General features: G+C 38.6%; 2 long non-coding RNA genes across 3 annotated transcripts in view; one reads left to right on the top strand and one right to left on the bottom strand.

The window, feature by feature from the left end:
- LOC118968716 (uncharacterized) overlaps nucleotides 1-22,649 on the top strand; it is a 352,931-nt gene that overhangs the window by 190,956 nt on the left and 139,326 nt on the right. The window contains exon 3 of one of the 2 annotated variants that reach the window (XR_005056509.2): nucleotides 8,707-8,826. The exons of the other annotated variant lie outside the window; for it this stretch is intronic. This is a non-coding gene — a long non-coding RNA (uncharacterized lncRNA). Of the gene's footprint in view, nucleotides 1-8,706; nucleotides 8,827-22,649 lie in introns of those variants that run through there. 2 annotated transcript variants of the gene reach the window in all.
- Nucleotides 1,455-2,185, bottom strand: LOC140847241 (uncharacterized). Its single transcript, XR_012127045.1, has 2 exons — nucleotides 2,026-2,185; nucleotides 1,455-1,740 (listed from the first exon to the last, which is right to left on the bottom strand). It is a non-coding gene; the product is annotated as an uncharacterized lncRNA (long non-coding RNA).

Consider the following 22,649-nt stretch of genomic DNA (forward strand, 5'->3'; position numbering starts at 1 on the left):
GGAAAGCTCAGGCATTAATACTTCTGTTCCCTTTTTCTTTTTTTCTGGCATACCAATTATGCATTTGTTATACGCACAGTTCTTGGAGGTTTTGTTCTGTTTATTTATTCATTATTCATTTTTCTCTCAGCATTTCTGCTTTAGGAAGCTTTGATTGACTATGTTCAAATTTACTAATTCTTCCCTCAGCTACAACTAGTCTACTGATAACCCTACCAAAGACATTATTCATTTCTGCTGAACATTTAAAAAAAATTCCTAGCATTTCCTTCTGATTTTATCTTAGAACATTTATCTTTCTTTTTACATTACCCACCTATTTTTCATGTTGGCTACTTTTTCTGTTAGAATCCTTATCGTATAAAACATGGTTTTTAAAGAATTCCCTGCCTGATAATTTCAACATTTATGTCATATCTAAGTGTAGGTTTGATAATTGCTTTGTCTCTTCAGAGTGTGTTTTTGTTGCCTTTCATCATTCCTTGTTTTTATTAATGGCTGAGCATTATGTCCTGGGCCATGGACACTGAGGTAAATAGGTTTTTAGTGTATAGTTTTATGTTAGTTTGGCTGGTAGTAAGGCTTTTATGTTTAATGTTTGGTTTAGTTGAAGGTGCCAGAGGCTTCAAATTCCTCTAGAGTCCTTGTTTCATGTCCCTTGCTGACTGCAGACTACCTTAAGGGCTGCTACTCAGAGAGAATCTGAGTTTTGCAGCTCTTTTGAAGTTTTATCTGCTGAGATTATACTGGAACCCTGTTGATATGGTAGTAAGATATTGGGGAGGGAAAGCATTCTCTAATCTCATGATTAAATATCAGTATTTTAGTGAGAAGAGTTATATATGTTAATATGGGGGAAAGTATAATGAAATTAATTTTACAGTAAAGATAAAAAGGCAAGGTACAGAAGAATGTGTAGTAGGCTAACTTTTGTTATGGAGAAACAGGTACAGCTTTATAAAAGCATTTTCTTATGTTTTCATAAGGAATTAATGAAAGGAAGAACCTAATCCTAAAAAAATAGTCTCCTCCCTAGGGAGGCAGAGAACAAGGTAGAAGGGGAGGCGTAGAAATGAAGCTTTTATAACCATACCTTATTCCATAGTTTGATATTGGATAAATATTTTATATACTTTTAAAAGTGTACCAATAAGAATGGAAAACAGAAATCTGTAAATTGGAAAGCAAGCTAAATGAATAAACAAAATTCTATATAAAATGATGACATAACTGCTTAGAGAAAATAATTCTCTTAAGTGACTTTAATCACAATATTTCAACTGTACAACCCTAGCAGGATATATTCTAAAGGAAATAATATTCTTAGTGGTAATATTTACATTCTTATTTTGAAACGATTATACTTACATTTTAAGTTGATACAAATAAATAATTTTGTTAGTGACATTTGAAACCAAAATGTTCTTTTTGTTCAAGACAAAAAAAAATAAAAGTTTAAAGTCAAAGTAGTTTTATTATCTTAATTTTGAAATGGAACCATCAATATAAACCTATGACTGTGTTTCCTCTTAACAGATATTTATTACTTTTGCTCAGTGGAAGACTTAAAAAAAAAGACACAAAGAGGAAACCAGACACATAGACACACACACATAGGGCAGTCAGGTTGCAGTTCTAAATACAATTTTTTACTACAAAGGAACCTGAGTCCTTGGAGAAATACATGATTTCACACCCGAGGCAGGCAGCATACAAGAAGGGTCAGGAATATTCTGTGGGCTGGAATGAAAAGAAGCTGTCAGTGGTTAATCATGAAATGGTATCAAAAGGACACAGGAGAATTCCAGTCCACACAAGATAGTATAGATCCATTTCTTCCTGTCTTCCATGCTAAGAAAAACAAGGAAACCTGAGAATAACATGAGATATTCAAAGGAGAACTCTACCCAGTGGTTAAAGAAGATGAGCTAGTTTGGGACCCCAAGACCAGAGTAACAGTATAATAGATGGGCATCTTCCATTCTTCCACTCAAAAGGAGATGAGTACCCAGACCCAGTACTTACCTACTCTCGGTAGAGCAACAGATGGCAGCCCAGGTAGTCTCATTTCTCCCCAGGATCCATCAGCAGCTGCTTTGACATCAGCTGAGCCCAACATTGGGGACTTGCCAGTAAGCGGTCAGGGGAAGTATCCTCCTTCCTTCCCTATGGACCTCAGACTATCTTTTCCCACTAAGAGATACAGAAGAAGATAGGTGACATTGATGAGAGGAATGCATCTGCAGCTAGCCGCCCTGTTGGGAAACCTGTTTGTCCACATGAACCTAAGACTCTTCTCTAATCCACAAACATGAAGGTGGGTTGTGGGATGGGTAGGAGGGATTGAATCACACTGATGGTCTGAGAAATATCATTCACTTTCTCAGGAAGCAATGGCAAGGATCAGCTGGAGCCCTTTAAAAACCAGATAAGCCAAGTAAACCAAAATAACATAGCAACGTCTGAAAATGAAATGTAGTTGGAACCACAGCCCACAAGAGCTGGGCAAGACCTATGTGTTAAGTCCAAACAGAGTAACTGAGCTAGAATAAATTACTTAAGAAGGACCCTGAGTCTCCTGACATAATATGCAAAATGTCCAGGATAAGTAGAAAATTATTCATCATGAAAGAACCAAGGATATTACAACTTGAATGAGAAAAAACAATTAGCTAATATAAATCAGATGTTGGAATTATTTGACAAGTATTTTAAAGCAGTCATAAAAATGTTCAACAATTGATTATGAATGATCATAGAACAAATTAAAAAAGAAAATCTCATCAAAGAAATAGAAGTTATAAAAAAGAATAAAATGAAAATTATAGAACAAAAAAATAGAGTAACATAAAAACTTACTAGATACCTCGATAGTTGAGTGGAGTTGATAGAAGACAGAATCAGTAAGTTTGAAAATTTTTCACTTGAGTTCACCAAATTTAAACAACAGAGAGAATATACTGAAAAAAGAAAAAACATGAATAGACTCTCAGGGTCCTGTGATACTAAAATAAAAGATATAATATTTATGTGATCAGAATCCCCAAAAGAGAGGAGAAATAGGGTGGGCTGAAAAAGTCCTCAAAGATATAGTGGCTGAACATTTACCCATTTGCCAAAAGACATAAACTTTTAAATTCAAGAAGTTGAGCAAATGACAAACAAGACAAAGTGAAAGATATTCACTCCAAGACCCATTATAGTCAAACTTCTGACAAACCAAAGACAAAGAAAAAAAATCTTGAAAACAGTGAGAGAGCAATGGCACCTTTCCTACAAGGGAAAAACAATTCAAATGACATTGGATTTCTCATCTGAAACCATGAAGACCGGAAGTTGCACAACATATTTTGAGAACTGAAAGGAAAGAATAGTCAGCTGTAATTTTTATAGCCAATGAAAATATCCTTCAGAAATAAAAGGATAATAAAAATATTCTCAGATGAAAGGAAACTAAAAGAATATTTTTGCTAGTAGAACTACCCTTAAAGATTGACTGAAGGAATTTTTTCAAATAGAAATGATAAAAGAAAGAATCTTGGAGCATCATAAAGGAAAAGAGAAAAAACAGAGAATCAAGAGTTCATACAAAAGAAGATTATTTTCCTCATATTTTATGATTTAAACAAAAATTGTCACACCATCCAATATTAAAGATAATGGTATTTTAAAGTGGGGAAGATAAAGGGATCCAAATGAAAGTGAATTTTCCATGCTGCACTTGAAATGATAAAATGTTGACATCGATAGATTGTTACATATGTAACACCCAGAGCAACCACTACAGAAACTATAAAAGGGACACACCCAAAACACTATAAATAAATAGAGAGGAATTATTTAAAAAAATGTTCAAGTATCCAACAAAAAGGAAACAAAGAGAAATAGGAAGAAACAAACAGAAAATAAGTCATAAAGTGACAGACTTAAGTGCTAACATGTCATTAATAATCTTAAATAAGAATGCTTCAGATCAGAGCACAGAGTTTAGCAAACCAATCAAAACATAGTTTAGCAAAATGGATTAAAAAAAGAATTCTACCATATGAAGAGGCACAATAGTCCAACAGATTATATAGACTCGAAACAGTTTTATTTAAACAAGCCAACTGTAAATAAATACCTTTGGGATTAATCAGAATTTCAATAAGGACTGCACATTAGATATTAAGGCATTATTTTTATTTTTGGTAGTTATGCTTATGGCATATGATTTTTTAAAGTCCTTATATGCTTATTGAATTGTGGAAGAATTAAATAATATATTTGGCATTGAAACAAATGCCCCAGAAAAGAAAAAAGTCAGCAGTTCAGATGAAACAAGATAGGCACAATATTGGTATTTGTTGGAGTTGTGTGGGTACATAAAATTTATTGCCCTCTTCTCTCACTTGGTGCCAGTTTAAAATTCCCAGAATAAAACATTCTTTAAACATAGATTATATATCTTATGTGGAAAGAAAATAGAAAAACTGTATATGGGCAGACTGATGGAGAGAAGTTGATATATGAAAGTAGCTTTTTAATTAAAGGTAACATAAGAAATTCATAACAGTGATTGCCCTTCATTTTCATAACTAATGAATTATCCCTTTGCTTTTTAAATTAACAGCAGATATATGAGATGAGGTTTTAAATTATGGACTTAAAGAATTTCTTTATATATATATATTTGTTTTAACTCAGTAAAACTATTTAAAATTTAAGAAAAGTCCATCTACACTCTGAAACGTGCTTTCTTAGTTAACAAAACTCCATCCATTTTTTTTTGTGATGGTTTGAATGAACTGATGAAATGGACCAAACACAGCAGAGAATTGTTGAGTCTGTTTTTTTCCTACTGGGGAATCAGATACTCTGCGTTTGCTGTAGAAAAGGGAGGTGGGGAGATTACAAATCCAGTTAATGCAGATGCAGAATCACTCTAGAGGAGAGCTGGTGAACCACTGAATAATTCACTTTTGTCGTCCACCAGACATCTCTGGCCAGTGTGTGGGGATGGGTGGGGTTCAGGCCCTCTCACTCAAGGGCCTTCCTCTTAGTCCTGATGTAAAGCAGACATTTGTGCAAACCCTCCACCCTTTCCATTATTGTCTTCCTTTTTCCTGGCCTCTATGTATCCTTCTGATGTATTTCTTACAGTCCTTAGGCCTTGGCAATTTTGAGATCCAATAACTTTGTTGGAATTGTGACTCAAAGCTGAAGAGTAGGGTCAGAATGACAATCAAGAAAACATGAGTGTTCCTTTGTTAAAATACTGAATCTTTTTCCCTAAATCACTGTTAGGACCTGCAGAAAGGCCAGGTCACCTGGTGGCTCCGAAGATTAGCAATCAGAAAGGGCTCATATTGTTTAATATCCAGACACTGGGGCCACCCAGAGTTTATTGTTTTCTCTTTGTTTTGAGGTGTGAGTATGTGTGTGTCAGGGTGTGTGTTCAAACCCACGGGCTGGATGCTGAAACACACACAGATGGCCTTGGCCTTCAGCATTCAGCTCTGTCTGCTCCACACCCTGACATTAAAACAAATGTCTTTTGGAATAAGATTCTATTCCCTCTAGATTCCTAGTTGAACAAGAGTTTAAGCTTGTGAATTCTGCTAACTCTCAAAGCCAAAAAAGATTAGAAGCAAATCAACCAGGTATTGATCGTTCTCAGCATCATGTTAAACCTTGAAACCTAAAATGTAAGCTTGCAGAAGTCAGGGTCACTGAGGCCACCCTGCAGGTTCTACAGCCTGAGATTGTGAACTGACAGTATTTTCTTGGAGCCCTGTCAAGTGCACCCATGCAAAGGGAGGAATGAAGACAAGCTATCGGTAGCAAGTCGATGTAAGTTAAACGTCCTTTTAGCAATTTCAATTACAGATTTTTACATATATTTTCTCATTTTAGCTCCACCGTCATTCTGCAGAAAGATGAATAAGAAATAAAGGTATGAGGCAGTCTGTCTAAGGTCGGCTAGTTGTTTCATCGATTCATTCATTTGTTCACTTACTAATGCGCTCATCATTTACTATAATCTTATTTTGTGCTGGCCACTGTACCACATGCCTTGAGTATATTTGCTAGAAAAGCGAGCATGGCTCTCTCTCTCATGAAACTCATATACTAGTGGAGAACAGAGGTATAAGTCAAGAATAGAAATAATCACACAAATAATTGAACAATAGTAGACTGAGATATACACCATGAAGGAATGGGATATGTCCTTGGAAAGCATATCACATGGGAACACATCAGATTCATCTGGTCATTGAAAGGGTGATGATGAATCTGGGGTGTGAAGAGTGAGAAGGGTCAGCCTGGCCCAAAGGGTTGAGGATGGGCAAGAACATTACAGATAGAAGGCCCATAGCTGGAGGGATTTGGGCATTTCAAAAAAACTGAAAAATGGTCAGTGTGGCTGAGGTCGGAGAGCAACTTGGACAGTGAACAGGAGAAGAATGCAGAAATGGGAAACTAACTCACGCAGGGCCACTGGAGGACTTTCGTCATGATTCTCAGAATAATTGGAATTTGCTGTAAAGATCTCTTGGCTGCCAGATGGACAGTGGTTTGGAGGCAACATCTGTTATCATTGTCCTCTATCTGATAAAGAGGAGCTGATAGCTTTAACTGGGTTATTAGCAGTGCAGAGGGACCAGTCTGGATGGATTTCAAGAGTGTTTAGGGAACAAAATCAAGAGCATTTAGTGGTAAACTGGATGTCAGAGTTGAAGGGAATGAAAATAACAAGGACAATTTCTAGTTTTGTGCCCTATGTAAGTGCACAGATTCGAGTGTCATTCACAAAAATAACACCAGAAGAGGGCTGGGGGGAGAGTACAGAGAGATTCCAAGCTTGGTCCTATTTGTAGACATGATAACACCCCTCTGGCATGCAGGCCTCCAAATGGAGATTTTAAAGGGCTGGTTGAATGCATGGGTGTGAAGTTCAGAAAAGAGGATGTGGATGAAAGACAGACACCTGTTTGTCAGAGGCATGTCGATGATACCTGAAGCTAGGGATGCGGATACAACTGGCTCGGAGAGTGAGGAAGGAAGCAACCTTGGACCGAGCTTGGAGGAACTCTATCAGTTGGGTTCAGCGCAGGAAGATGAGTCTGTCAGAGCTACTGAGAAAAACAAACTAGAGGGTGAAAGGGTATACGGAGAACGCTGTGCTCTGGAAGCCACCGGCAGTGTTTCCAGGAGAGTGACCAGTGTCAAATGCTTTGCTCCAGTAATCTGAGGATTGACAAGGTCCCGTTCGGGGTGGTGATATAGCTGGATGCTCACAGTTGACTCTCAAACATAAAGACTCTCCTTTTGAAAGAACACTTCCACATTCCACATCTACCTCTAATGCCCGTTCTATTTCTCTCTCTGTCTCTGCACAGCAAAATTCTTGAAAGAATTTTCTGGGCTTTCCTTCTCTCTTCATTTCCCCTCTTCTTTCTAACTCCTCCACTCTCTCAAACCCAGTTTCTTCCCCCTCTCCTGCTTCACAGAACTGTCCTGCTTTTAGTTCTTGTCTTTGCATTTTATACTATGGTGGGATTTTGCACAGAAATATTTTAATTTACATATGCAAGTTCATATATATTTCTATTTTTTATGTGCATTGGATGGCCTTACATAGACAGGCCTTTCATACCCCACACATATAAAAAATTCACTAATAGTCATTTTCATCAGTTTAAATTTTATATTTACATTTGTGTCATCACCAAGCTTGATGTAAAGTATAAGGTAGAGATTTAGCTTTCTGAAGGTTCTGGTCACCAGCTTCAATGCAGTGGGGTGTGGGTATTCCTACACCAACAAGCAGTTCTCCGACCCCTGCTAGGTGTCCTGCAATTTAACTCAGTTCTGACACTATCTACCCAGGGACAGCACCAGATCCCACAGGTTAAGGTGTCAGCCCTGTAAGACTCCCCCACCGTGCTTCAGATGCCAGTCACAGTCCAGGTTGTCACCTGTATTTCTGACTTTAGGGCTACAGATGAGAGGTTCCAATGGCCCTATACTTGGGCTCAATTAATTTTCTAGAGAGGCTCACAGAATTCAGAGAAACATATTCCTTGTTAGATCACCAGTTTTTTTATAACAGAATACAACTGAGGAACAGCCAGAATTTAGGAAAATCATAGAGCATGGTATGGGGAACGGTACAGAGCTTCTGTGCCCTCTGGGAGCACACCACTGTCCCCACATCTCACGTGTTCACCAACAGGAAGCTCTCCAAATCCAGTCCTTTGGGTTTCCATGGAAGCTTCCTTACAGAGGTATGACGGATTACATCACTGGCTGTTGGTGATTAATCAACTTCTAGTCCCCCTGTCCTCTGGGGAGATCCAGGTGTGGGGCTCAAAGTTCCATTCCTCCAATCACAAGGCTGGTTCCCCTGGCAACCAGGTCCCATCTTTAGGTGACCTAGAGGTATTTCAAAAGTCACTTCATAATGTAACAAAGGACAACTGTATGTCTCATCACTTAGGAAATCCCAAGGGGTTTAGAAGCTCTGTGGCAGAGACTAGATGAAGATTAAATGTATATTTATTATAAATCAAAATATCACATTTTATTTGGCTTTAAATTGCTAGATAGTAGTTTCAGAAACATATCCTGACTGTGTTTCTTACTGATTTGAAATAGGATTTCTATTGTTTCTATTGTTTCTCTTTGAAATGAACTGTTCAAAGCTTTTCTTTTCACCCACAGGCTGAGAGTGACAAATCAAGGAAAACTGGAAAGACAAAACAAGAATATTGACACAAGTCAACCATCTTGAACACAAAGACCGTTACATTTCTTGTATTTTATTGTCCTGGCAGAAATGACAATAAAAAAGAGAAATGGCCTAAAAATGAAGTTTCCTAGTGCAATGACATGCACAAGACATACATGTGCACACACACACCTGCACAACCCAATACTCTAATTTCATTCTCAATCCCTGAAGGTAACAATGTTTTTTGCAGTAGCTTATCTTTTATCCTTTGTTTTTCGACTTGCCTGCAATTCAATTATGTCATATGTGAGACCCGACATCCCAAAGAATTTATTAAACACTTACTTTCAGCAATCCTGAAATAACTTCCAAATCACTAGCTTTAACGTTTCTAGACCAAAGTACTCAACAGTGTTAGTCATTTCTAGCCTCTTCCTTATTTTATTGAGAGTCACTTAAGGGTAGTCCCTTCCCCACCTCCTTGCAGAGTGACGTCCAGAGCACAGAGCTCAATGCCAGGAAAGGCAGTGCTTGGGTCACCAGTTCCCTTTTATTGAATGCAGTCTATGATTTGGACAATTATGTATTGACAGGTTCCTATTCCTTCTATTCCTTTGGGCTCATGCAGAATATTTTCACTGCTCTAACAATCCTCTGTATTCTGCCTATTCATGTCCACCCTACCTTTCAGTCCCTGGCAACTACTGATCTTTTTCTCCATAGTTTTACCTTTTCCAGAATATCATATAGTTGAAATCAATGGTCTGTAGCCTTTCCGGATCGGCTTCTTTCCCTTTTAATATGCATATAAGTTTCCTCCATATCTTTTCACGACCTGACAGCTCATATGCATAGAGTAAGTTTTGGAACTTAACAAAAAACTCTCCTTCTCCCAAATGTTTCCTTTACCTAAGTCTCTGGAACTTCCGTTGTAAACTGGGGTAGAGGGTTACCAGTATTAGGAATATTTTTTAAGGGACATGTACATGGGAGAACAGTACACAGCGTACTTACATCCACCGAGGAGAAGCACACAATGTACTTATATCCACTAAGTTTATCTGATTCCCTTCCAACCTGGGCTGCTCTGAGGCCCCAGGACCCCAGGGAACTCAGTAGGAAACTGTCTGTAGTTGAACCTGAGTAAAAAAACTCTGTATAAAAATGTATTTGAAAAAAACTAATGATTTGCAAAAACCGTTTTCCCAGCTGAATTATATTAGAATTTCTGGCTTGGTTTTCCAGTTTCCTTTGGAGAAGAAAATTTAAACAATTTTTTGAATACAAGGAGTAAAATCAAAATACAATATAGTCACCTATCACATGGATACATATGTATTTTTGTATTTTTATTTATGTTTGTATTGCCATAAAACTCACTTTCCAGTTCCATTCACCAAATGCCCACCCTGAAGAAGGACAGATACACGTGTAGGCAGTCGTGTTTTCCTTCTGTGAGGAGCAGACACACAGGTAACTTTGACGCAAGGAAGATGTGCAAAGCATTAAAAAAAATAGAAGTAAAAAAAGGTGAAATGGGTGAGCCAAGAGATAAAGAGCTATGCATAGAATATATTAATAAGCTAAATGACCACATGGACACAGTGCTAGAGCTTAAAGGGAGAGAAAATCTTCCTCATTTCCTGGTGGTAAAATATTCACTACCTCGTAAGACGTTGTGACCTTGTGGAAAGAACATAATCTTTCTCCATTTTGGTTTCCTCACCTGTAAAACTAAAATAATAGCAGCTAACCTCAATGGATAGTGACAGTGAGGTAAAGAGTTAAGTGATCAGTTAATAGCAGTAATATTATTATTATTAACTGAGGAGATGATATTTTACAGAAGCCTTCCTGGATAGAGAATACTTAAAGAAGTTTAGGAAAATGGTAAAGAAAACTCTGTGGAGATAGCCAGGGATGAAAAAAATGGAGGTAAAAAGGGGGTATTGTGTATCATCAGGTTGTCATCTTGTTACTAATGCTTGGTTTGTGTAGTTAGGAAGAAATAAGAAAGGAAGCTAGTTTGAGAACAGTGTCTATATATTAATGATATAGCTTTGCAATTTACTCGGGATATTTTTCTTAAAGTGTTACCTCTACCAGCAAGAATTGTGGAATAACAGAAATGGATAAAACATTGATTCTCAGGTGTTCTGTTTAGTCATCATTCTGTTTAATGTTCTGATTATATAGAGGCCTGCACCATTGAGCCATTTTCTAAATCTCTAAGTTATAAAAAGCCTATAGTAATGCAAATGACCTTGTCCTAGAAATGCAAATGAATTCTGTCTCATAAATACAATTGGTTATTGCCCTGTGACTATTGACAAGTTTTGTATCTATTTGTAAGATTATTTCACTATATCAGCACATATATATGGCTGTATTTCTTGAATTCTCCCCTAAATAATTGTAACATCTTATGGGTTCCCTCACATCTAATGATGAAGAAAATTTTTGTACATATTCATTTTATATTTGTTAAAAGTCACATTTCAGCTTCTTGAAATATGTATATTGAACACCTCAAAGGCATTTTGTTGAGCATAATTCCTTCCTTCTATTCATTCTGGCAGGGGGTGTTGGGTGGGTAAAAATGACAGTGGAGGGGAGGAGTCTGTTAGTAGTCTTTTTGCCAAATTACCCTATGTTCTCTTAGTTACAAAAATAAAGTTTTAAATTGAGATCTAGAACCATGTTTCTCAAAGTGTGGTCTGCTGAAGAATAGCATCTACATCTGGGAATTTGCTGGAACTGGAGAATCTTAGGCCTCACCCCAGACCTACTGTATTGGAATCTTTGTTTTAATAACGTCCGTAGGTGATCTGTAATCCCATTAAAAAGTGCTGATCCAGAACAGAGAGGCCACACCAATTCTCAGCTTTGGTGACTTTCTGCTTCCCAGTGCCTGCGTGAGACTGAGGTTCAAAGTCCATGCAGACAGCAGTGATAAGAAAAGGCATAAACCAGGAAACCTTCATTTTTCTTTAAATTAAAGAATGGGCATTGGTCTTGAATGAGCACAGAGACAAAAGCAATGGGATATATAGTTAGAGAAACACAGATAGATAATCTCCTAGCAGCCCCAGACTCTTTGGTTGATGCAATTTGTCCTCATTTCTCATTGGTTCAATTAAGCTCGAGACCTTGGCCTTGTCCCCTATCTCTGGCTCTTCCCGCTCTTGAATCTGAGATGTCAATTTGATATCAATTTGATATCAATTTGATACTCTACTTGATACTTTCAAGGAATTTGCTGCCACTGTCTCTGTGACTCTTTCTGGTGCTGGTAGACTGAATTAGGCTGTCCTTACCCTGGCTTGGCCTCCAGACCCATGTCTGGAGACTGATCTCAGCCTCCCAAGTGGAGGACCCCACTGTGATCTCTAGGGTCATAGTTCAAGCTGCAAAGGCACTTGCAGAAATCAGCTGTGGCTCCCAGAGACAAGAGCAAACACATAAATCACTGGTCTCTTCACGTAAAATTATTTGACTTTTAGTATTACCTTAGACAAGAGTTACTCAACTTTGGCACTATTACTATTAGCATTTTGGGCGAGTATTTCCTTTTTCTGGGGGGTCTGTCCTGAGCATTGTATGCTATTTGTTAGCATCTCTGGTCTCTATCCACTACAGACTAGTCTATATGAAGTTTCACTTGCCTAATACAAAATGGAAATTAGAAGTGTTTATTTGACATGGTTATTGTGGTGCTTAATTGAGATTTACAAGTAAAGCACACAGCACAGGATCTAATACAACCCATTGTCCCCATTGTGACAACCAGCAACATCACCAGACATTGCTAAATATCCCCTCAAGAGGTAGGAAAAATTGACCTTGGTTGAGAATAACTGTCTTAGACATTTATCTCTGTGTGCCAGGGTGCTATTATTTACAACTCTAGCCTTGGCAACAATTAAGAAATCCCAGCATCTGACCTGGGGGCTCAAAGAAAGAAAGCTCATGCCAGTCCCCACTACACTTCTAGTCTGGGTTCCTGGGTGCAGAGCAAAATAAAAACTCATCAGTTTTGTTTTGTTTTACAGCTTGCTTTAGGGGGAAAGCAAAGTGATCTGGGTGTGCATGAGAAAATAGAAACATGTCTTTAAATAACACAATTAGATAGAGAACTTGCATGCAGTTAGGTTGAAGAGTGTCTGGTTTAACATGCACTTGGCATAACACAGCCAGCAGGTTGCAAATTGTGGGATATAAATTTCCATTATCAGGTCTGGATAACATATTTCTTGCACTTAGAGACCCGGGTTTGAGGGCTGGTGGGAAGTATGTAAATTGTTCGGTGGTTTAACTATGGCTTAACATTTTCTACCCCGATTTTTTCTGGCTGCTGCATTTGCATTTTTTCAATGGCTCTTTTTTCTAGTATGTTGCTATCATGATCCCTGCCATGGGCTATCAGCAGAGCAGGGCAAATAATTTCATAGTCCTAGAAAGGCCGGAGAAAGCAGAGATGGGATTCAGCCTGGGCACACCCTCTGCAGTGACTGGGAAAACTGTGGAAGCTGTTTTCTCACTGGCTGGAAGTGAAGAGGGCAGTGACTGCCCATTTCCCAGTTCCTACCTGACCTTCTGACTCTTTCTAAAAATCATTAATCACATGAACATTTTAAACTCTGTGTGTGTGTATGTTTTAATTCAGTTCAGTATTTTCATATTCATTTGGCCTTTATTTTTACCAGTAATCTCCATGCTTTAGTTCATACTCTAGTGTACCACTTAACTTGAATATTAAGTTTAACTTCTTACCAGGGTGATCATCAAAATATATAAAATTAGGGAGGCATGACTAGATGGACGCTTAACCCAGGAGCAGATACTGGAGATTCCTGCTGTGCCCAGTGTTAACTATTGAGTCACTGGATCATGAAAAGCAAAGAGGTGAAGGGGCCAAGGGGAGGTCAAAGTTCAAAAGGAAGATGACTCAGATTAGGGTCTGGATCAGCGGCAGTACAGGATAGTGTTAGAGTAGCAGATTTACCATTGGTATGGAAGTATTTTGATCTCCTACTGGCTGTAGACTGTGTATCAAGCCTGGTGAAGTTTGAGTTGCCTAATACAAAATGGAAATCAAAAGTGTTTATTTGACATGGTTATTGTGGTGCTTAACTGAGTCACAAGTAAAGCACATAGCACAGGATCTGACATCACCATAAATATTGGCTAATTTTATCACCCTGCTATTGCCTGTTCCCTCTTTTTATGCTGCCTTGAGTCTTATTCCATCCACTGTCTACTCTGTATTTCTCATTCTATTTCTCCATTCTTTTCTTGTTGTTTAGAATAGTCTCATGTCTCTCATTCTGTTTCTGTCCTTTTACATTTCCCTATTACATTTCTGTCTTGTATTTTGTCATGCATGTCATTCAAATTTGTGTAAGAGTGAATGCATATGAATGAATGAGATAGAAAACACAAGCAATTTTTAAAATAACGAAGCCCTGCAAGTGCAATGAATAGAGTGGGAGATTCATTGGCATAAGTGGGATTCTGTCTTTCTGTTGAGTTCTGTGTTTAGGAAAATTCAGGTATCTGTGTGAAGGAGTTGTGTGGGCGGGGAGGAAGGAGACCTAAAGGAGGATATTTGCAATGTCATGTCAGGCCAGAGATTGAACGATGGGCAAATAACTTATGTGTCCTCAGACTTGAGTCAGATATCAACAGAGAGGAAGGGCTAGGCAGTGAAACTGAGGAAGTATTGTTACAGGGGGCTCTGTGAAACCTAGGGAGAAGGAGCGAAGAACCTAAGCTCTAGTGACGATGTGCAACCCCGAGCTGGAGACAGGATCCTTCTCTCCACTTCAAGCAGCTCCCAGTACAACTCTTGCATTGAAGTGATGGCAGAAGGGAGGGCATAGACACAAGAACACCTGCAGATGTGTTCTTGAGACCACCAGGAGAAGATGTGTCAGGCAGAGCTGAGGTATTCCTACGGAAGGTAGTATAGTCAGATGCTGTCTCTCAACCTTTTGTAGGAGTAAGCATGCCTGTAGAGATCAGAATAGAAGACCCCAGGTGGACTGATTGTTAGCCCCCGGAGACATTCGAGGTACCTGGGGGTTTGCAATGAGTGGGAAGTCAGGAAGGGCAGTGCAAAGAAGCAGAAGGCATATTGGAAAGTGTGATCTAGCTGACTGCCTTGTTAGCACGAACGTCAACTCATTTGTATCTATAGGCCAGTTATGGAGGTGGAGACAGAAGAGAAAATTTATGCTGATTCTTGTTTCTAACCTCTCTCTTCCAACCCCCAGAAATCAGAACTCACTATGTGTGGGGAGAGGCCAGGGACTCTGCATCTTAAATAACCACCCTCCCCTCCTTCAGGATCCTTGGAATACAAACAGTGGCTCCATGAACCACACACAATGAAACACAGGACTAGAGCCATGAGACGCGCATTCAAGAGAGAAATCACCCATCTGCTTCTTTACCTTATTTAGTAATTTTTTCCCCAGTGTTATTGAGAAATAATTGACATACATAGAGAACACTATTCTGAGGGCTCTTGGAAGTGAAATTATTAAAAGAGATGGGGCAGAGGAGGAACTTAAGTTGGTTGAGTTCCAAACACAAGCCAGCCAGTCGTTGTTGGAAGAAGTAATCTTTTAAAGCTCTGTTTAACTGTAAAATGTGAACTTCCCTTGACCTTTTGAGATGGATTGATGGTATGGATATTGATGACATCTTTGAGTATAAGTAAAAAATTAAGAATAGAACTGGCATATGATCCAGCAATTTCACTGCCATGTATTTATCTGAGGAAATAAGAACATTAACTCAAAAAGATATCTGTACCCCCAGGTTCATTGCCAACACAAGGAAACAATTTAGGAGTCCACCAATGGATGAATGGATAAAGAAAATGTGATCTATCTAATCGAAACATAGGTAGGAATATTATTGAGCCATAAAAAAGAGGGAAATTCTGCCATTTGTGACAACATGGATGGACTTTGAGGGCATTATGCTACGTGAAGTAAGTTAGACAAAGAAAGACAACTACTGTATGACCTCACTTATATGTGGAATCCAGAACAAACAGACCCAATTCATTGATACAGAGAACAAGGGATAGGGAGTGGGTCAAGTGAGTCAAAAGGTACCAATGTCCAGTTATAAAATAAATATATCCTGGGTATATAATTGTATAGCATGGTGACTATAGTTAATAATATTATTGTATGTTATATATTTCAAAGTTGTTAAGAGAATAAATCTTAAAAGTTATCATTACAAGAAAAAAAATTTTAACTGTGCGATGGTGGATGTTAACTAGATTTATTGTGGCGATTATTTCATAATACATATAGCTGTCAAATCATTATATTGTAATACCTGAAACTAACATAATGTTATATGTCAATTATACAAAAAAAGTATGTGCAGATTGCTAAAATTTAAGTGTTATTTTCATCCTTTCCATGTTGACTAAAGAGACAATATCACTCATTTTATCTGTTTCTTCTGATACCTGGCATTAGATGACTATTAGAACAATGAAGGAAGTTCATTGTCCACAGACTTGATTTCCATGGGGTAGTAGAGAAAACCTTCCACTGGGCTGGAGGTGGTAAGATCTGAATCCAAGATGAGGCTTTTCCACTTGCTAAGCATGATCTCAGACAAAACAGGTCTCTGCACTTAAGTTTCTTGCCAGCAAAATGAAGCATCCTAGATTGTATTTCATGTTGCTCTGAGATCTGGTATCGCACACATCTCGTAAGTCATTCCTTCATGGCCTTTAATCAGCAATCAGAATGCGTGATCACAATCTTCCATTACAAGCAGAAAACCAATACCATCCTTCCATAAGTCTGGCCCAATTCAGGGGAGGGTGGAGGAGGAGGCGGGGGGAAGTGGGGCTTGTACTTGGGAGGAAGAGAGGCTATCTTTCTCAGCTGCTTTTATGATGAGAAAATAATTACTTAATGGCCGGGCAATTTGTGAAGCATCTGCTGGTGGTGTAGGGACACAGCTGTTGGAAAAAGAAAAAAGATTGGGCTCTTTCTTTTCTACATCCCAGAGTCGACAAATGAGCAATGTAGTTTTAAAATATATGATTAACTCCTACTGAGGAACGTTCTTTAGAATCCTTTGATGAGTAAGGGTCTGATGGGTTGATGAAGTTTCAAAGCTGACATTTTAGGACTAAATCCTCAAAGTATGAGAATCTGACAGAAATAAAAATTCATAGGAAATTTATAGCAGCCCCCCTCCATGATATTGCTATAATCTATGGTCATTACTTCTACCCCCTGGGGTAATATAAAATCAAAGCAATAACATGTCTGAGTAACTATCCTTTTGTTCTGGGCCACTGGGTGCAGAACAAAAGATGCTTCCATTCCAGGCAAGCAGGGTGTCTGGTCAGTGCAGAAGGTGATGATGGCTCCCTTGCTATGTATTTGTGGGCAGGTAACTGGACTACAGGACTTCAGACATTTTCTCATGTGATTCTCAGAGCCATTTGGGGTGGTTTCATGGTCACTATACAGATGATAAAACCAAAGTCTAGTTGACTTTCTTGCTTAAGACCACCCAACATTGATGTCTGAAATCATGTTGACAAGTTGCAAAAGTGGTTAAGGAACAGATTTTGAGACTGCCTGTGTGAACACAGAATGGCCACGATCTGATGGGGTAACTTAGATCTTTGGAGTTTAGTTTCCACTCAGCACAGTGCCCAGAAGATTATGAGCTCAATTCAATGGCAAAAACTATTATTAATTCTGTCTGACTTCAAAATCTTTGCTTCATTACTATATTCTATGCTGAAAGAAATACAGGTTTGCAGGAAAATCTTTAAATAAAACAAATAAATAAATGTAGTCAGAAGAAATATACTTTATATTGAAAAATAGTATGTGTTGGCTTCCCTAACATTACATTTCTGTTAAGAAAGAAACATCAAGTCAAGTGGAGTGTGATTCTGACTTCTTTCTGAAGACGGCCAGCAAACAGCTTTTACTCTCCTCTCGACTGAGTATTAACGCGTGAATTGTCAATGGTCCAAGCAAGACCCATGTAGTATCTTGCCTCCTTTTGAGAAGTTGCAGGAATCTATCTTCCAATAAATTCCCCCTAAAATGAAGGAAATAATAACCTAATCTCATCAACTCCAGATTGAACATGATCTGCTATATTACATATCTGCTTAGCCAAAGAGCAGCTCTCCTGGCTTGCCCTCCACCAGCTGTCTGAATATTTCTTAGCCCCTAAACCCGTCTTACTCCCACGTCCTCTACAAATCTTGCCCCAGGGCCCTTAGGCTGCACTGACCTCTTCCCTCTTTCCAGGCTTTCTGAATCAATATTTGGTCCTTGAGATTGGGGATCATATTAGAAGTCATCTTTGGTTCCTGCAGCGTTCCACATTACAAAGGAACCCTAAAGAAGAATGAATACACACTCAATTTTCGAACTCTGGAGCTAATGTTTCCATAGGTGGAATTGCTTCTCCCTCAAAAGGCTTATTTGTTAATATAGTTGAAGCTACATGAAGTCCTGATGTATCACTGACAGTGAACAGGCTTAGGTTCTCATCTTGGCACTGCCAGTTCCTCTTTGTGTGACCTCAACTTTTAATCTGTACAATGGGAACGATAATACCTGCTCTAAAGTTTGTGGGGAAGATCGAATTACATTTAAAACACCAACTTCTGGTATATAATAAATGCCATTTTCTTACCATGTTCATTCTTATAATGATCACTATTGCAAGCCCCTTGTCTGTACTGTACAAAGTATTCTCAAGAAATATGTATACGTTTGGTTTGTTAACATATTTGCAAAGCTATTGGTAATCTAGAGCTGTACAAGGTTTTAAACAATATATTAGTTGCCAAGGCAATGGAGATCAAAATGTGACAAGATACCATCAGGCCTTTGGGGGAGCGACAGAGATACTCAGTATTTCTCTTAGTTTAAGAGGATCAAATGTCACAGCTTGCCACCTGTGAGATCCCGTATTTTTGGGTGGGAATAACTTAGTATGGCTCAGAAAACCAGCAAGTGGTTACCTAAAATAAGTTGGTAGTTTTCACAGATCTTTGGAGAAGATTCGTAATGCACTGAAAAAAATGGGAAACAATATTTCTCCAACTGTAGCATGCCACAGAATGACCTGAAGGGCTTAGGTAAAATGTAGATCCCTATTGTGAAGAAACAAACTTGCTGTTTGATGACTAACAACCTGTAAAGTTTCTGATTCCATGTATCTAAGGTAGAGCCCTGGAACTTGCATTTCTAACAAGTTCCCAGGTATGCTGGTGCTGATGGTTCCCTGAATACTTGGAATACGACGTCTCCCAAACTTTGGGGTGTTGATCTCCTACCTCCAACCTTCAAGGTATTCAGCTTTTGTCATTTTTTTCCTAAAGAGAGTATTTTCCTGAAATATCCCAGAAGCAATGCCTTCACTAAGCAAGTACCTTAAGAAGGTTTAGGAAAAAGCTGCAGTGACTAATTTAGCATAATAAATTGTCTGTCCCTAAAGTGAAAAAAGAGACTTTTAAGTAGTTGAAAATGAAACTCTCTGTTAAGGAGTTTACTGTACTGTACAAAGTATTCTCAAGAAATATGTATACGTTTGGTTTGTTAACGTATTTGCAAAGCTACTGTGACTCCTGTCCCCTTCAGTAGACTGATCAACCAAACATTCATTGCCCTCTCTCTTCTTTCTTTGAATAGACATGTGGACATGACCCAATAACTAGCTTAGATCCTCTTACATATCAAAACCATGCCTGATCAATTCCAAGTTGTCCCTTCCACCTTCAGATGACCTCAGTCCATTAGGGTGGCTTTTTTTTCTTCTGCCTCTGATCACACCCCTGCTTTCTTCCCATCCTCAGTAGCCCATGGCACTGAAACTCCAGTGTGTCTTGTCCGAATCATGACCCTTCCATCTGGGGGATCTCCACGTATTTTCCTTCCTGCTTTCATATCACAAACTTCATGAAAGACATCCAAGGGGAGAGAGTGGCAGGGTGAGGTGATGTTTAAAAATAAGACAAGATGGGGAAGTGAGAATTGGGGTAGGGGAAGAGCTCAAAGCTTGAAAGAAGAAGAAATTTTTACAATAGGGAGTAACCCATGAAGAAAGTGGAAATCAAGAAGTCTTTCAAATTCTGTTTCCAAGTAGTCTCCCCAATTTTCATATTAGTCTTTATATCAAAGTCTAATCAAAGGAAAGGAAATCATTAAAGAGAACATTGTCATAGGAATATATTCCATACAGTGGAAATAACCACTACTTATTGATCACCTGCAGAAGGCTGGGTAAATATAGGGTGATATTTCTCAATATCAGGTGCATCCTAGAATCACCAGGGGAGCTTTAAAAAAACCCTAATATGGAGTCCTGATGCTAGACCTATATGTCAGAATCTCTTAAGGTAGCCGGTATATATAAAGTTACGTAAGTTTTTACAATGTGTAGCCGAGGTTGAGAACCATTGTCAGCAAAGGTTGGAGCCAGTTCTTATTGGCTCCCAGGAGTCAATTGTCATATTTTCAGGAATTTTATGGGTTAAACGTATCAGTCACTTGAAATTGATCACAGTGAGAATATTTTCCCCATGGAAATTGGCAAATGCTATCAGTCAGTTGTTTATCAATCTGGAGAGCAGGCTACTAATCATTTATAAACAACCACTGACCCTTAGGGGGTGAAAGAAGAATAAAGGAATGACAGGAGACACCTTTAATAATCACACCAAGACAACTATCTTGAACCAGGAAATATGACCATCTCCAGGTGGTTACACATAGGATGTCAATCCTGACAACACTGGTGAAAGAGAGTTGTCATAATAACCATTCAATGATGAATCAACAGAGGTTCAGAGTTTAAGTCTCTCAATTTCATTCACACCAATTGCAATTCAAAGAAACCACAAATAATGAGATCAACCTGACTCCACTAAGCCTACCATTCAGTGGTGACCTTGGAAATATCACTGGTTGCTGAGGAGTAGAAATGAGCAGAGAATTTTTATAAAAATAGACTCTCATTCATGCCAGGGAATTCATGAGTAGTAATGACCTACAATAGGTCATTTAGATAGAATTTACTTAAACATGTATAATCATCTAGAAAAATGGAGTGTAGAGATGTGCTCCTAAGGTAATAAAAACAGGACGTATATTCTACTGAAAGGTCCTCTGTATAGCTATACACTCTGTGTGTAAAAAAAATCAGTTAATGCTTGATGTTTAGGAGAGAAATCAAGCATCATCTGGATATTTGGTATTTGTACTCCAGATTGGCATACAGAGAGATGAGACACACCTACACGCACACGCGCACACACACACACACACACACACGGAGAGAGGGAGGGAGGGAGAGAAGAAGGCAGGCAGTACTGAGATGAGACAGAATGATGAGGATCTGGTTACATTTCTCTGATCAGCCAACTCTTCTACTGAACACAATGCATATTTCAAACCATGTTCACTCTATAATCTCACTCCACATTCTCCCCAGTTCTTAGCAGTTGAACTTCCAAGTAAAACTAAAAGCTGTTTTATTGGAAGTCTCGATTCTTAACCTACACACTCGCACCTGTGTATGCATTCTACCTTCCTTCTTCCTGTTATACTGGTGGACCCGTTCCTCCTCTGCCTCAAGTCACCTTTCCCCTCTCAGCCTTGAACTCTCACACATCTCTGCATCCAATCAGGATCCCTCTCACGCATTTCTCTTTCTCTCTCTTGGGATCCACTCCACTGGGTCTTAAATATCCTTAAACCTCTCCCTCGATAAATCTCACTCAGCCCCACACCCCATCTCTCTTCTCCTATTCGTTGGTGAAGTATCTTGAAAGCGCTGCCTGTTGTCACTAACTTCATTTCACTGTCTCCTGTTCTCTCTTCAACATGATCTAATCTCACTCCTGCCGTCTCTTGCTCTCATCATTCCACCAAAACAGTTCTTGGTAAGATCACAATAAAATCTTCATTTTTACTACGTTTATCTAACTGATACTTCTTATTTCTCAATTTAGGTGAACTCTCAGTAGTACTGGGCACCACTGGCAGCCTTGTCCATCTGGCATCCCTGACTTGACAATGGTTTTCCTCCTAAGTTACTTAACTGCTCCTTCTCTGCATTATTTGAAAGTTTGCGCTCTTCTACGTGGCTACCGAATGCTGTTCAAAATGTGTCTAAGGTCTCCTCTCTCTACCCCAGAGTTTCTCAACTTGGACACTGTTGGTTTTCGAGACTGGAATTTTCCTTCTTTGGGGAAGAAGGGGTTAATCCTGTGCACTGTGGGTGGTTTACAAGAATACCCGACCTCTACCTAAAGCTGCATCCCCCTAGTTGTCACAACCAAAATGTTTCCAGTTGTCCAATGTCCTGGGAAGCAGGGAAGGACAAAATCACCCCCAGTTGAGAACCACTGCTCTACTGTATTCTTAGGTGAGCTCATTCCTTTTGAAACAGGGCTATTTTATTTTTAATGTCAGAGGGATTTCCCTTAACAAATTTTAAGTGTAGGCGGCTATATTGTTACATTGTCATTTGTCTTAAATATCTTTATTTCAATTTCATTTTTAAAGTATACTTTCCTGGACATAATATTCTAATTTAGAAATCATTTTCTTTTGTATCCTTGAAGATATCGTTCCACTGTTTTCTTAATACTCTTGTTGTTTTTGAAATGTCAGCTGTATGTTGTTCCAATAATATGTAACCTATCTTAAAAAAATCTTTGCCGCTTTTAAGATTTTTCTCTTTGACTTGATATTTAGCAGTTTCAATGTAGTGTATCTACCTGATTATTTATTTTTATTTATCCTATTTGAACACTGAGTTTCTTGAATCTGTGGATCAATGTCTTTGTTTGCTGAAGAAAACTCTCAGCATTATGTTTTCCTTGCTTCATTCTTTATTTTCTTTTTTC

This window comes from Manis javanica, chromosome 18, assembly GCF_040802235.1.
Source record: "Manis javanica isolate MJ-LG chromosome 18, MJ_LKY, whole genome shotgun sequence".
NCBI lineage: Eukaryota > Metazoa > Chordata > Mammalia > Pholidota > Manidae > Manis > Manis javanica.